Source organism: Diabrotica virgifera, chromosome 2 (assembly GCF_917563875.1).
Source record: "Diabrotica virgifera virgifera chromosome 2, PGI_DIABVI_V3a".
NCBI classification, from domain to species: Eukaryota; Metazoa; Arthropoda; class Insecta; order Coleoptera; family Chrysomelidae; genus Diabrotica; species Diabrotica virgifera.
In genome coordinates, this window is record NC_065444.1 from 223,463,721 (window position 1) to 223,478,755 (window position 15,035).

The window sequence follows — 15,035 nt, forward strand, 5'->3', positions numbered from 1 at the left end:
GGAGTGGTATAACGTATTTTTAATTATGGAACAATATCCTACTGAAACAAATCAAGAAAATTCCAGACAAAGACCTTCAAATTCGAAGAATTGGAAAAGAACTTTGAAGAAAGAATCAAGGTATGTAGCCTACAATTTTGTTGTATATCTACACTATACAATATGTGGTTTAAGTTTAATTCCTAAATAATTTGTTTACTTTAAATAACAATAAATTATAATTTAAGTTGAATATTAATCATTAATCCCCATCTTCACTCATAAACGAATATTTTAAATTATTTGGTGCATAGTCAACAATCTCCATATGCTATCACAACAAAATAAACAATCTCCAACGGTTCATATCAAAGTCAGCAATATCCATTATATTAATGCGATTTTCTTTTATATTAATGAGACTACAAGTTATTTACTCTTTTTATTATAGTTATGAATGTAACAACTTTGTACCTGTAGAAATAAATGTTTTAAAGTTTCAGATTTTTACGTCTAAATCGTTTTTATAAATTTGCTCAGATTGGTCTAGGTGGGAGATTGTCACTTTTGATATGATACGCCTCAATTGTACTAATTTGTACTTACATAAATAAATTACAGTAAAATTTTGGTTTTGAACAGTTTTATTCATGAAATAATCGCAAAAAATTGCACTCGATCTCTAAAATTAATATAGAATTTTTGCTCTCGTGACACTTTGACATAATTTACCTCGCCTTCGGCTCGTGAAATTAAAACTGTCAAAGTGTCACTCGGGAAAGTTTATTATTTTAGAGCTCTTGTGCAATTACTACTGACAATTTGGATTAAGGTTCCAGTTACACTCCACTTCAAAGTTGGATTTATGCCGTTGGTTGCTTTTACTTCGGGGGGTGACACCCCTCCTTGGGGTGAAAAGCATACGTTTAAAATAAGTCCGAAAATGTATAAATTGACTAATTATAAGCAACTTTTGTTCTTCTATAGAGTTTCTTTATCTACGCTAATACTTTTCAAGTCATTTGCGAGTGAAAATGTTTATTTTTCAAAAAAAAAAACAACGTTTTCAGACGAGTTTTTCGCAAATAACTCACAATTAAGTATTTATCGTAAATATTAGATATCGAAAAAATATTTGTAGCAAAAATGTAGCTTATAAGATACAGAAAATGGCGTACTTATTCATGAAGTCTATCGACACAGTAAAAGCACAGTTGAAGCTCATGAAAAAGTATTCTTATTTGTCCAATTCCAAATCAAATCGAATATTTCAACCTGAAGTAACCAAAAAATGAAACAATTTTCGGGAAAAACTATTAAAACTTTTTTTAAATGTTTCAAAAAAGCTTTATTTTTATTTTTTATAAAAGTTTCTACCACCAAAACTATACGAGTTATGCTCAAAATAAAGTTGGCCCCTTTTTTGGTAAAAAAAATCATGAAAATCTGCCCCTATTTCGCACCCCAAATAAAATTTATCATTAGCGCTTTACCATTTACTTTAAATATTTATTGTTTTTATGATATGTAAGTTTGACCGGTTCGAAGTTCTTATTTTTGAAAAAATTTAAAAGTTTTTTTATTTTGGAAAAATGCCTTTTTTTCAAGATAACTTAAAAAGTATTAGTGATACGAAAAATCTCAAAGAGTAAAGAAATGTAGGTAGAATCTTGCATTTATAAATATTTTGGCTTTATTTTGTTTTTCTGTAAGACAAAAATTGGTTAAGACATGGCTGTTTAAAATTTGCATATACTCTTGATTAGTGACTCGTTCAAGCCCTTCAACTAGAACCCTTTTAAAAATAAGCACTTTGAGGTAATTTGTAAGGTGATAATGATTAGTTTCATTTGGGGTGCTAAATAGGGGGAGATTTTCACAATTTTTTACCAAAAAATGAGATTAACTGTATTTTGAACGTAACTGATTTAGTTTTGATGCTAGAAACTTTTGTAAAAACATAAATCTTCTTTTAAACACTTTAAAAAGTTCTAATGAGTTTCCCCGAACAGTATTTCATTTTTTGGTTATTTCACGTTGAAATATTCGATTTGGAATTTGATGTATAAGAAAAATTTTTCATGAGCTACAAGTTTTCTTTTACTGAGTCGATAGACTTCATTTTTGTTTCATTTTTTTTATAAGCTAGATACATTTTTGCTAAGAATATTCTTTTCGATCGAATACTTACTCTTTGAACTATTTGGGAAAAATCGCCTAAAAACGTGTTTTTTGTTAAACAATAAACATTTTTACTCATAAGCGAGCTCGCAAACCAAATGCAACACATACGATAAAATACATACGTAAAATATTGCACATTTATTTCATAATAGCGTACATCTGTTTATACTCAACAGAGATAACGTCGCATGCACACATTTTATATAATGTAGAATACAGGAGCGTGCTATAATTTTGGAACTTCAGTAAGTATATCAAATATCAGTATTTGAAATGTCTTCAAGCGAAGAAGACGTTATTGTAGCTTGGCAATTTTTAAGAAGACGTCAGAGAAAAAAAATGGGTTCAGCATGTTCATGCTACACTATTGTTGTCAGTGGCGTAGCTAGCAAGGGTGACACCCGGGGCGGTAATCGATGGTGTCACCCCAAATTCTAAATATAAAGATTGTGAAAATCCACGATAATCCGATAAATGTATGTTTTGTATAATGAAAAAAAAAAATAAGGATTAGGTATAATTAATCAAATTGCACCGAGGTTATTTGGCCTTGTTTGCGTTATTGTTGCTCGCAAGTAATTCTGGATTAATTTTAGTTACTAAAACTTCTCTCACATGAAGCAACCAATACACAAATGGCCATAAACAATTTTAATGCGACCATTAAGTATGGGAGGGATTCCATGAAATCCCATTCTACAATAAATTTTAAAAAGGCCACAGATAACCATTTAGAGGTTGTAATATTGGCCGCTTGTAAATGTCCTCTGAACCTTGGTATTTCTAGCAGCAGACCTTCTTCTAATACTTTTTCATGGTAAAAATCACAAAATGTTGAAACAGCTAATTTCAACTGTTCACTGTTCGTGAAAAGCAAAGTGTGTGTCTGCACAACCTCAAACACTGAAGCCACATCTTGAATGGACTTTGATTTGGTTTCGAGTTCAACATTGGATAGGTCAAACCATTCCAACACATCCTTTTGAAGTTCGGTTTGAAGTGTGAGCCCTGTATCGGTAGCCAACCCACCATTCATTCGTTTTTGACGTCGAAGTCGTTTTTCGGTGGGAATGTCTTCGTCGTCATATCATTTCATAACAAAATCTATTGCTTCATATATAATATGACCACGTTTTTCTTCAATATAAAGACGAAGTTCTCCTATTTCGGTCGCTGATTGATTAACGGTTATGCCTTTACTTTGCAGTTCAATCGGACAAAAATTGATTTCACTTAGTACATCATTCCAAAAGAAAAGATAACAAAGAAATATGAAATTATGGGCCACACCTCTGATGTCTAAATTTTCTTGTTGATGACATCATTCTTCAATTGCATCAACAACATTATCAAAATGCTCTGCCAATACTTTAACTGCGGCATAGTGAGCACTCCAACGCGTTGTGGATAGTCGCTTACAGATGCTTTGCTATGTTTAATAAGCACTTCCCAGCAGCTAGTGGAAACAGAAGAACAATTAAAAATTGCCTCTAGTGTTCTGAAACATGTTACACTAGATGTATTTTGTACAAAAAAGTGCTGGCCACATAAATTAATTAAATGATCAATACATCCAATGAAAAAAGCCTTTTTGTTTTTTGCTTTAATAATGGTTTGTATTCCTTCATGTATGCTGCTTATAACCATAACCCCTGTATTATCGTATCTCTGTGAACGGTACTTCATAACATCTAAATCATCAATTTCAAGCTTCTTGACAATTTTGTTACTTAGATCAACTACATTTTTGCTTTTAACGTAAAAAATCCAAAAATGCCTCTTTGACCTCGACTTTTCTCGATTTCGTGTGTTCACAAAATAATATCGAATTGTATTTTGATTGTAAAGTAATAGACCAGGGCGCATCTGTAAAAATATTAGTACATTTGGACGTTGAGAGGTGACTCAAATTTTTTTGCAGAAATTGCTTGAAAATAAATCAAATAATAATATTTGAGTTATCCTCCCTCTCAAAAAGGTCCGGAACATTGTTTAAATAATCAAAATGTCAAAAAATTAAGGAAAAATTCGAATTTTTTCTTGGTTTTTTGATTATAACTTTAAAATTATTCATTTCCGAGAAAAGTTGTACTGACATAAAAGTTGCGTAATTAAATTTACTACAATATAGAATTGATTAAAAATTTAAAAAATAGTCACCCTTGTTGCAAAATAGCAATAATTGTAAAAAAAAACATACAAAAACAAGTATTCGCATTTTACTTTTTTCAACCATTTATGCTACACTTAGGACCTTCATATTTCACCCTAAAAAACTTTATGATACAGTAAAACAATACTGTAAATTTTATTAAGATCGGTTCAATAGATTTTGCAAAATAAATTTTGCAATCCAGCTTTCGTAAAAAAATTCATTTTTTCAAAATGTTACGGGACTGAAAATAAAGCAGATAGCAAGTTGAAAATTTTTTGCGTATAGAAGTGTACTGTACCTTTCATTTGCAATTTTGCAAAATTAAAATCGATTAACACCACGGCGCTCAGGAATTTTTTTAAATAAACATTAATTATTAGTGCTACGCGCAGGACAGCGGATAGTTTGCTCTGATTGGGCATTCCAATGACCTTTGATAATGATTGATACATTTTAATTTTTATTACATTTCGATATATATAAATAAATTTGTTTATTGCAAAATAAATATACATACTCTATCCTTTGAAATAACACTTTTATTAGCAAAAACTTTCTTTGTTCATATATTTTAACTTAAATAATAAAAGTTTATTTTTGTGGAATTAAAATATTAAAATACAACAAAATATAGAGTAAGAAAATAATATATTAGATAAAGATTGGAAGAAATTTTTGTTGGAAATCAACTTGTGTGAATCTAACACCGCTGTCCTGCGCGTAGCACCAAAAATTATTGTTTATTTCAAAAATTTTCTGACGCCGTGGTAATTAATCGATTTTAATTTTGAAAATTGCAAATGAAAGGTACAGTATACTTCTATAAGCAAAAAAATTTCAACTTGCTATCTGCTTTATTTTCAGTTCTGTAACGTTTTGAAAAAATGATTTTTTTGTGCGAAGGCTGGATTGCAAAATTTATTTTGCAAAATCTATTGAACCGATCTTAATGAAATTTACAGTATTGTTTTACTGTATCATAAAGTTTTTCTGAATGAAATATCAAGGTCCTAAGTGTAGCATAAATGGTTGAAAAACGTAAAATGCGAATACTTGTTTTTGTATGTTTTTTTCGCAATTATTGCTATTTTGCAACTAGGGTAACTATTTTTTAAATTTTTAACCAATTCTATATTGTAGGAAATTTAATTACGCAACTTTTATGTCAGTACAACTTTTCTCGGAAATGAATACTTTTAAAGTTATAATCAAAAAACGAAGAAAAAAATCGAATTTTTCCTTCAATTTTTGACATTTTGATTATTTAAACAATGTTCCGGACCTTTTTGAGAGGGAGGATAACTCAAATATTATTATTTGATTTATTTTCAAGCAATTTCTGCAAAAAAATTTGAGTAACCTCTCAACGTCCATCTCAAAACAGATGCGCCCTGGACTATAAGTAAAGTTACAAATTAACGATTTATGATTTTGTGATCGTGTCTCTCGGGTGTCACCCCCGACCGGGTGACACCCGGGGCGGACCGCCCCCTCCGCCCCACCCTAGCTACGCCACTGATTGTTGTTAATATTTTTGGATAATCCTCTGCAACGACTCTATTTACCTCCCAAGGGTAATACTCTGATGAATTTTGACTTGAGGTTGAACATATTAACTTATTTACTTTTAGGACATAATATGCAAATCGAACAGGTCGATTTTTAAAACAATCATAGTATATTCGTGTGACAGTCATAACTAAGATTTTTTTGAATCGGAAAGTACATCATGTAACACCTCATTTAAAAGCTTTTAAAATACTGATTCCAAAAATAGACAATACTTGCGCAAAATTTCGGTCCAATAATTTTTAAATGGATTCATTTTTTTTAATCCTGAGAAAACTAATAAGAATTTTTGAAAAATTTAAATGTGCATGTACTCGTAATTAGTGACTAGTTCAAGCGTCAACTACAGCCCCTTCAAAAATAAGCACTTCCAACCGGTGAAACTTACCATATAAACAATAATATAAGTATACACGAGTAAAGCAACTTATGAAGTGGTAATGATTAATTTCACTGAGGATGCTAATTAGGGGGTGATTTTCACAATTTTTTTACCAAAAAAGGAAGGGACCAACGTTATTTTGAGCGTAACTTGCTTACTTTTGCTACTAAAACAAAATTAAAGTTTTTTTTAAACAATTTAAAAAAGTTTTAATGAGTTTTTTCCAAAAAGTGCTTTATTTTTTGGTTATTTCACGTTGAAATATTCGATTTAAAATTTGGCGAGTATCAATGTATTTTTCATTACTTATAACTCTTCTTTTACTAGGTAATCTCATACCTAAACCATTTTTTTCACTTTTTTATGGGATATATTTTTGCTAAGAGTGTTTTTTTTTTCGATAAAATACTTACTTTTTGAGTTAGTGGCAAGAAACCGTCTGAAAATGTGTTTTTTATGAACATATTTACTCGCAAATAACTCGAAAATTTTAACTTAGTGAAAAAATGCTATAAAACAAAAGTTGCTTAGAATTAGTTAGTTTATCCATTTCCGGTCTTATTTTGAGCGTATATTTTTTCACTCTCGAGAAGGGATGAAGCTGGGCCCCCATGCTACCTACATAATATGTATATGCCAAATTTCATGCCAATTTAAGCGGATCTTTAAAATTTATAGGTTTTGCATTATTTTACCGTCAGCGAACGGACTAACAATTGCCCATAAACTTTAAAAATATCACTTAGAAAGAAATATGAAAATAAACCTGGAGAAAATAAAGATAATGATCATGGGAAATGAGGATACTCAAGTAAATATAGAGATAAATAACCAAAAACTAGAACAAGTAACAACATATACATAAATACCTGGGTATGAAAATAGAAAATGGAGGAAGATCAGAAGAAGTCAACGAAAGGATAACCATGACTCCAGAATGTACTACAGCTTAAACAGAGCATTCATTGGCAAGAAAGAAGTAAGCAGCAGGACGAAGATGGGGGTATATAAAATGATCTTCAGGCCGATTCTCACCTATACTACTGAGAGCTGGGTGCTAACACAATAATCGAAAAATAGAATAAACTCAATGGACATGAAGTAACCATGAAAAGTAAAAGGAATTACAAGACGCGATAGAATAAGAAACAGCATTGTAACAGAAGAACTACAAGTCGAACCAAAAACACAAATACTAGATAAGAACAAGCTTAAATCCTTTTGGCTTTTGTGTAGAATGAACGACAATAGACAAGTAAAACGCGTATGGGAGGCAAAACTACACAAAACAAGAGAGGAAAACGGAGACCAAAGAAAACCTGGAACGATGAAGTGGTAAGGATTCTGAAGAAGAAAAATACAACTTCGACTGAAGCGAAATGAAGGTCCAAGAATAAGCAAGAGTGGAGACGATTTGTATATGATATAATTGATATATATGCATGAAATGTATTTTTCGAACACCTTAAGAAAGGTTTAGATATAGATTATATATATAAAATTATTTATACTACTTGGACTAAATAAAAAAGGGATTTGTGTACCAATTTAACAAATTTAAATTATACTAGAAAAAATTGATTTGTCAAAAAAACTGTAAATATTAATCTATAAACATTATATAGATAAGTCAACAAGCATGTCTATGCTTTTAAGACTTTTTTAAGTTTATTATGTAAGTAAACAAATTATTGTAAAAATTGACCTATAATTGACCAATAAACCTATTATATCAAAAATTATAATGCCCTATTATCCCTCTTATTGTACGCCCTCAATCCCAAATACACACATCTGGGCCTTTGGCACACAGCACACTCTACTGCCCTTTTTTGAGAATCCGATCCCGAACGAGCTTTTAAAGAATTCTAGGTAGTTTAAGTGCATTGAAGACATAAATTAACCGCAGATATTTATTAGACCATGCTGTATTGTTGGTTCCGTTAGGTAAATTATTCGGATTCGTTTTCTTTTGCACAAACTTACTGAAAAAGACGTCCTCATAATAAATCCACAGGGTGCCGGGAGGTGCCGCGGTCGGAAAATAGTTTAAACAATTTTTTTTAAACAAATTCAAAAAATCAAGTTTTTCACTTCGTAAATTTTTTATATTCTTTAGGTCATTATGGACAAAAAAGGTCTCTTGTGATTTTTCTCTAAAATTGATTGTTTTCGAGTTATACGCGATTTAAAATTTGAAAAACGCCAAAATCACTTCTTCTCCTTTTAGTTTCTTGGCCTCCACTTCTTAGGTACTTGGCCAGTTCTCGTATTTAGACTGCAATTGGAAGGGAATACTCTTTTCAAGGGGTCTGGATTTTTCCATATTCCCTTCGTTAAATTCATTGTATTATGATTGTCAAATAACTATTTTATATTTTAATTTGATTGATCGTTCTTAAGATTTGGTCATTAATATTATGTAGACAATTTTATATTGAAATGGGGGTTGGACTTCCTGTATTAACAAGTTCCTGATACAGGTCAAGTTGATTTATTTTGTAACATATTCAGTAACATATGAGTTATACTTTTGTCCACATTCACAAAAAGGAGTATCACTACAATTGATTTTAAACGAATAATGATCTGGTATGAGGCATTGACCCAAACGCATTCTAATAATTAATGTCAAGTGCCTTCGATCCCCAAATGTGAATTTGTGGAACCAAGGGTTTGTAGAAAAATCACTTTAGTTTTAAACTGTTTTGTCCATTCAACTTTAAACTCATTTACAATTTTGTGTTTAATAAAAGGTAAAAAGTGAAATTTATATATTTCAATGTCTGCAGAAATGTTTAAAGTCTTGACTATATTTGCCAATTTATCAGCCTCTGTATTCCCCTTTACTCCAGTATGGCCTGGAATCAAAGCTAAGATTAAGATATAGCTAAGCTAAGTAAGATATATATATATATATATATATATATATATATATATATATATATATATATATATATATATATATATAACGCCAAAATGACCATTTTCAAGGCTTAATGACTCGGTTATAAATTATTATTATGAAAGTCAAAAAGTGACTAAATAAAAGTTTAAATCCCCCCCCCCCCTCCCTACATGATCTTGCAGAAATTTGTGTCATTAATGTATTACTAAGCTGTTATTTTTAATTAATCAGCGCTAACAGCGTATTGAGGCGGCCGTCAATGTGAGTGGGAAAGAGATGCACTATTCCGGCAACCAATGGTGCATCTTACTCGCACTCACATTGACGGCCGCCTCCATACGCTGTTAGCGCTAATAGTTAAAAATAACAGTTTAGTAATAAATTATTGACACAAATTTCTTCAGGATCATGTAGGGGGTGCTTTAAACTTTGATTTAGTCTTTTTCTGACTTTCATAATAATAATTCCTAACAGAGTTAAAGCCTTGAAAATGACCATTTTCGCGTTTTTCAAATTTTAAATCGCGTATAACTCGACAACAATTAATTTTAGAGAAAATTCATAAGAGACCCTTTTTGCTCATAATATTCCAAAGAATCTAAAAAAAATTGGTACGAAGTGAAAAAATTGATTTTTTGAATTTGTTTAAAAAAAATTGTTTAAACAATTTTCCGACCGCGGCACCTCCCGGCACTCTGTGTATTTGTTATAAGGACCTCTTTTTAAGAAAAACGTTTGTGCAAAAAAAATGATCGGAATAATTTACCTAACGGGGGCGACGATACAGTCTGGACTATATGGGATGTTGCCTGTTACAAATATCGTTCGGATATCGCTTTTGGTATGAGAGCTTCCTTAATAACTCGAAAAGTCTTGAGTTGACCACTTCAGTGGTGACACTGAAAATTACACGGTATCGCCATATTTTAAGTTTATTTACTGGGATGTAACACATATAGGAATTTGTTACACATGTCGCATTTAGTAATTTTTTAATGGGGGCCCCATTTCCAATTCTGCAGGGGGGGCGACGGAGTTTGTTACGAAACTGGGTTCAAAGTACTTATTTTCGAAAGGGCTGTAGTTGAAATGGCTTGGACGAATCACTAATCACAAGTGTAAGCAAATTTTGAACAGCCATCTTAACCAATTTTTATCTTACAGAAAAACAAAAAATCCAAAATATTCAGACAAGCAAAACTTACACTTTTTTGCTCTGTGAGATTTTTGGTATCACTAATAATTTTTAGGTTATTTTGAAAAAAGGCATTTTTTTCTCCAAAAATATGTGAGCCAAATATGGAAATTAGAAAATGGCTAATAATAAAATGGACGTTTTTATACTTGCCTTTTATGTTTTTTATTGGCATATAGGTTGTCCAATAACATCTACAGTAAATAAATATTTAAACCGTAGTAATCAGAAATTAAAGTAATTGATGGATTCGACCGTTACTTGATGGAAGTTCATTTTATCTAACAATAAAACACTTATTTATTTTGTGGAAGTATAGAAAACAGACGTTTTCAGTGTTTTATTGTTACTTAGAAATTAAAGTGTTTTTATTGAAAATAAGCAAGTATATGGTGCAAATATATCGTCAAATCATGTTCCTTTTTACCTTGTAATTTTCCAAATACACTCAGGTGCAAAAAAATCGATCCACTGAAAATTTGGTCATTTTTGATATCTCGAAATTCCTAAACCTGTTAGCCAATTTAAGTGATTTTTTTACCATGTAAAATGTGGTTGCCTTATTCATTAACAATATCGCTGTAATAATATTGTTGCTATACAGGTAAACCGTCATTGTATACCAGGTGTACGAATAAACTCAGTTTTTTTCTCAAAGTTCGCATCACCCTGTGGACTATTCTAGTGTTTATAAAATACTGAAATTAAAAACCAACTATAACCTCAGGTTTTCTTAACATTCTGCTTTTAGGTTCATTCGCTTATTTGGATAATAAAAAAGTTAGGCACTTTAACAACTGGCCATGTTCGTCATCAGTACAGGGTGTTTCTAAATAAGTGCGACAAACTTTAAGGGGTAATTTTACATGACAAAATAATGACAGTTTGCTTTATAATCATATTATGTCCGCAAACGCTTCGTTTCCGAAATACGGGATGTTAATTTTTTTTACAAACTGACGATTTATTTATTGCTTTAAAACCAGTTGAGATTGTCCGATTTGATTTGATTCCGAAACGAAGCGTTTGCGGACATAATATGATTATAAAGCAAACTGTCATTATTTTGTCATGTAAAAGTACCCCTTAAGTTAGTCGCACTTACTTAGAAACACTTTGTACTGATGACGAACATGGCCAGTTGTTAAAGTACCTAAATTTTTTATTATCCGACATAAGCGAATGAACATAAAAACAGAATGTTAAGAAAACCTGAGGCTATAGTTGGGTTTTAATTTTAGTATTTTACAAATGCTAGATTAGTCCACAGGGTGATGCGTACTTTGAAAAAAAAACACAGTTGGATTCGTACACCCGGTATACAATGACAGTTTACCTATCTAGCAACAATATTATTATACAGCGATATTGTTAATGAATAAGGCTATAACATGGTAAAAAAATCACTTAAATCGGACAACACGTTTAGGAATTTTGAGACATCAAAAATGACCAAATTTTCAGTGGATCAATTTTTTTGCACCTGAGTTTATTTTTCTGGGAATATGGGTGTCAAGGGTGGATATTTAGTATCATGAAAGAACCTTTCATTGACAGCAACATAGAAAGAAAGCTGCTCAATTTTCAACTGGGTCGGAATATTTTAATTGTAGCTTTGCATTGAATATTATTATGATTTAATAATCATCTTTTTAATATTTATGTTGTGGTTTGAGTGAGAAAATCAATTGTGGCTTAATTCTAAATAGTCAGTTTTCCCATCCTTTTGTTTAAGTAATTCCACATTTTAAGTTAGTTAATTTAGTCATGACTTTAGTGACCCTATATTATGTTCCTTAACCTCGCTGTTTATTGTTGAGTCTTTTACTGTTATCGTCTTGCAATTCTAATATTATTATTTTAATTTTTAAATAACCTAAGAGTGTGTTACTTTGTGAGAATTATTATATCTAAAATGCGAAGAATAAAACTGTAAAGTAGTTCTTTCAATCGGATCAACATAGGTTTAAACAAGTGATAACGAATATAAATAGATCAAGTGGCAAGTACATACATACATAATTTGAATTTTTTCGAGTGGTATTTTTAAGTAAGGATGATGTTAACATGTCGGTAAAGCCAGCAGCACCACTTCATAAGACCAAATTCAGACTAACACTATATGTTATTGCTAATTTATTGCTAATTTATTACGCAAAGGAAAAATTTATTGCTGTAGCCGTTTCCGAGAAAGAGTGGGTGCTGCTAGCTTTACGGTAAAGCTAGCAACACCCGCTCTATATCTCGGCAGTGAAAAGGAGTACAGGGATCATATTAACGGCATATTTTATTGCTATTTAATTGCTCTTGATTGGTATATTAACCAATCCTGAACAACTACCCCATCATCCCCTAGCGTAAAACTCACCACCAAAAAGATGATGAAAATCAAAAATTCAACCCCAAGGAATTAATTGCTAATTTATTGCTAATTTATTACGGAAAGAAATAAAAAAAGAATGTGTGTACTTGTGTACGCACGTAAGAAGTTATACTTCTTTGTCGTCATAAAAAACATTTTTTTTATATACCTCATACAAAATTGATAAAATTTGATATAAGATGGTTATATTTTAGGTTTCAGATCATGCAGAACATTCTATAAAGAATAACTTTTCTTTCGTAAAATTAATAACAAAATTTACCCTAATTAAAATAACAGAAAATAATAATTTCTTTTTCTAATAGAAGGATGTAATTGCATATTAGAATATAGTTCTAATTCCAATTAACTTTTCATAATAACAATGTTCAATATTGTAAAAATAAAGCTACTTTTCTCTTGAGTGAAATTTATATTTTTTGACATACCCTGTATATTACCGATAAAATTTAGTATCCGATGGTTGAATAATAGATTCTAGATATTGCAGAACCTTTTATGTAGAACAACTATTTTTCGTAAAATGAATAATAAAAAAGTTTTCCATATTATGGTTCCAACTTACAGGATGACAAAAATATTTTTAAATCAGTAGGCAAGTCAAAAGTGCAAACTTAACCTTAATTTAACAAGAGTTATAATCGGTTCGCTAAACTCAGACACAGCTGGCTAGTGTTTTTAGTAGATATTTTTTTTTGTTTTTGGCTAATTTTGCGAAAATTGGCAAAAATATTAACTATTTAGAAAATTTTTTTTTGCCAATTTTACAAAATTGGCAAAATTACTTGCTAAAATCACTAGCCATTTGTAGTAACACTAATGGTAATACTCATTATTTTCTTTTAAAATACCATACAATATATTATTTACAAAAGTATATACAAATCCCGTATAATATCCCTACTTTATAGCATTTTAAATATCTTCCGTAAGTCCAAACGCTGAGTTTCCAATTTTATTTTCTAGGCGTCCAACTTTCTTTGAAGCGAGGCTCAATTGTTCGAATATAAAAAAAAAACTCTCCTTTGGTGTTGTCCGTATGAGATGATATGCCAGTCGCTAATGCATCCTTGTCCTCTATGTTAACTTTTTGATTTATCTGTTCAGCCTACAAAAAAATTTAATCCAATTTAAATTTTAGATCACAACTACACCTGATATGAATAACATTGTAACTCCACTTATAATGTTGTTAAACTATTGCTTAAATGACATCTATAAAGGACGACTTTCATTCTGATCTAAAAACTTTTATCCTATCTTATGTACCTAATATATGAATCATAAAATGCGATCATTAAAATTTTATTTTTAAAAACGCTGATTTGAAGTTTGTATATTTATTGATTAAAAATCGATATTTACTATAAAATAGCACTGGACGAGGTAGACTATACGTATTACCATTTTTTGGACAGTAAAGTTTTTTTGAGTTTTTTGTTATAGTTCTATGCCTTTTATCAATTCCCCTTCTTCCGAGAAACAATCGGCAGACGGGTATGTAATACCTTGTAGCAAGTATGAAGCTAAAATATTTTTTGTTTTTTTTTTTGGAAAAGGGTAGAGCAATAAATTGCATTATTCACCTTTTTACTGACTGCACCAATGATTAATAGAAACCCTGTATCAACTGGTCTTAATTACTACATACATAATTTTTGCATAATGGAACGTTGTATATGCGGTATCAGTAGCCAGCGAGACCTGAGAATACATACTACATTAATTAATACTACTGAGTTAGTAATCACCAATCATCTATAATAAAAATATTTGTCATTATTTAATAGTTGTCATTATTATTAATTTTATAATATACTATACTATATAATACTATTATGTAAACAGTAAACACTTGCAAGTTGCGACAATAAATTGTTTCTTGGCATAAAACTTCAGAAATAAATTATGGTAGGGGAGCCCAAGCGGGGGTTTTTTCAGTTACTCGAGCGCGTCAGATTATCATATGGGGAGAAACCTTGTACACTGTAAATGTACCTCTACCATATATTGGCTCTTAATACAGGGTAGCTCGTAAGGGGGGGGGGGGCGACAAAAAATCTATCCTTAGAAAAACTCCAAATCATCAGATTAAGATAAGGTAAGTTAAGTACATGCAAAACGATTGTTGGAAATGGAAAATTAAATAAAAAATGGAAAGTCACCACTAAAATGGAAAACTTTACTTACATTTTTTTGGTTTTAGGACCTACTCTTCACAACCCAGTAGATCGCCAAAGCGCTCGAGTGACTGCACATTTAGCATACTTTCCTCCCCTA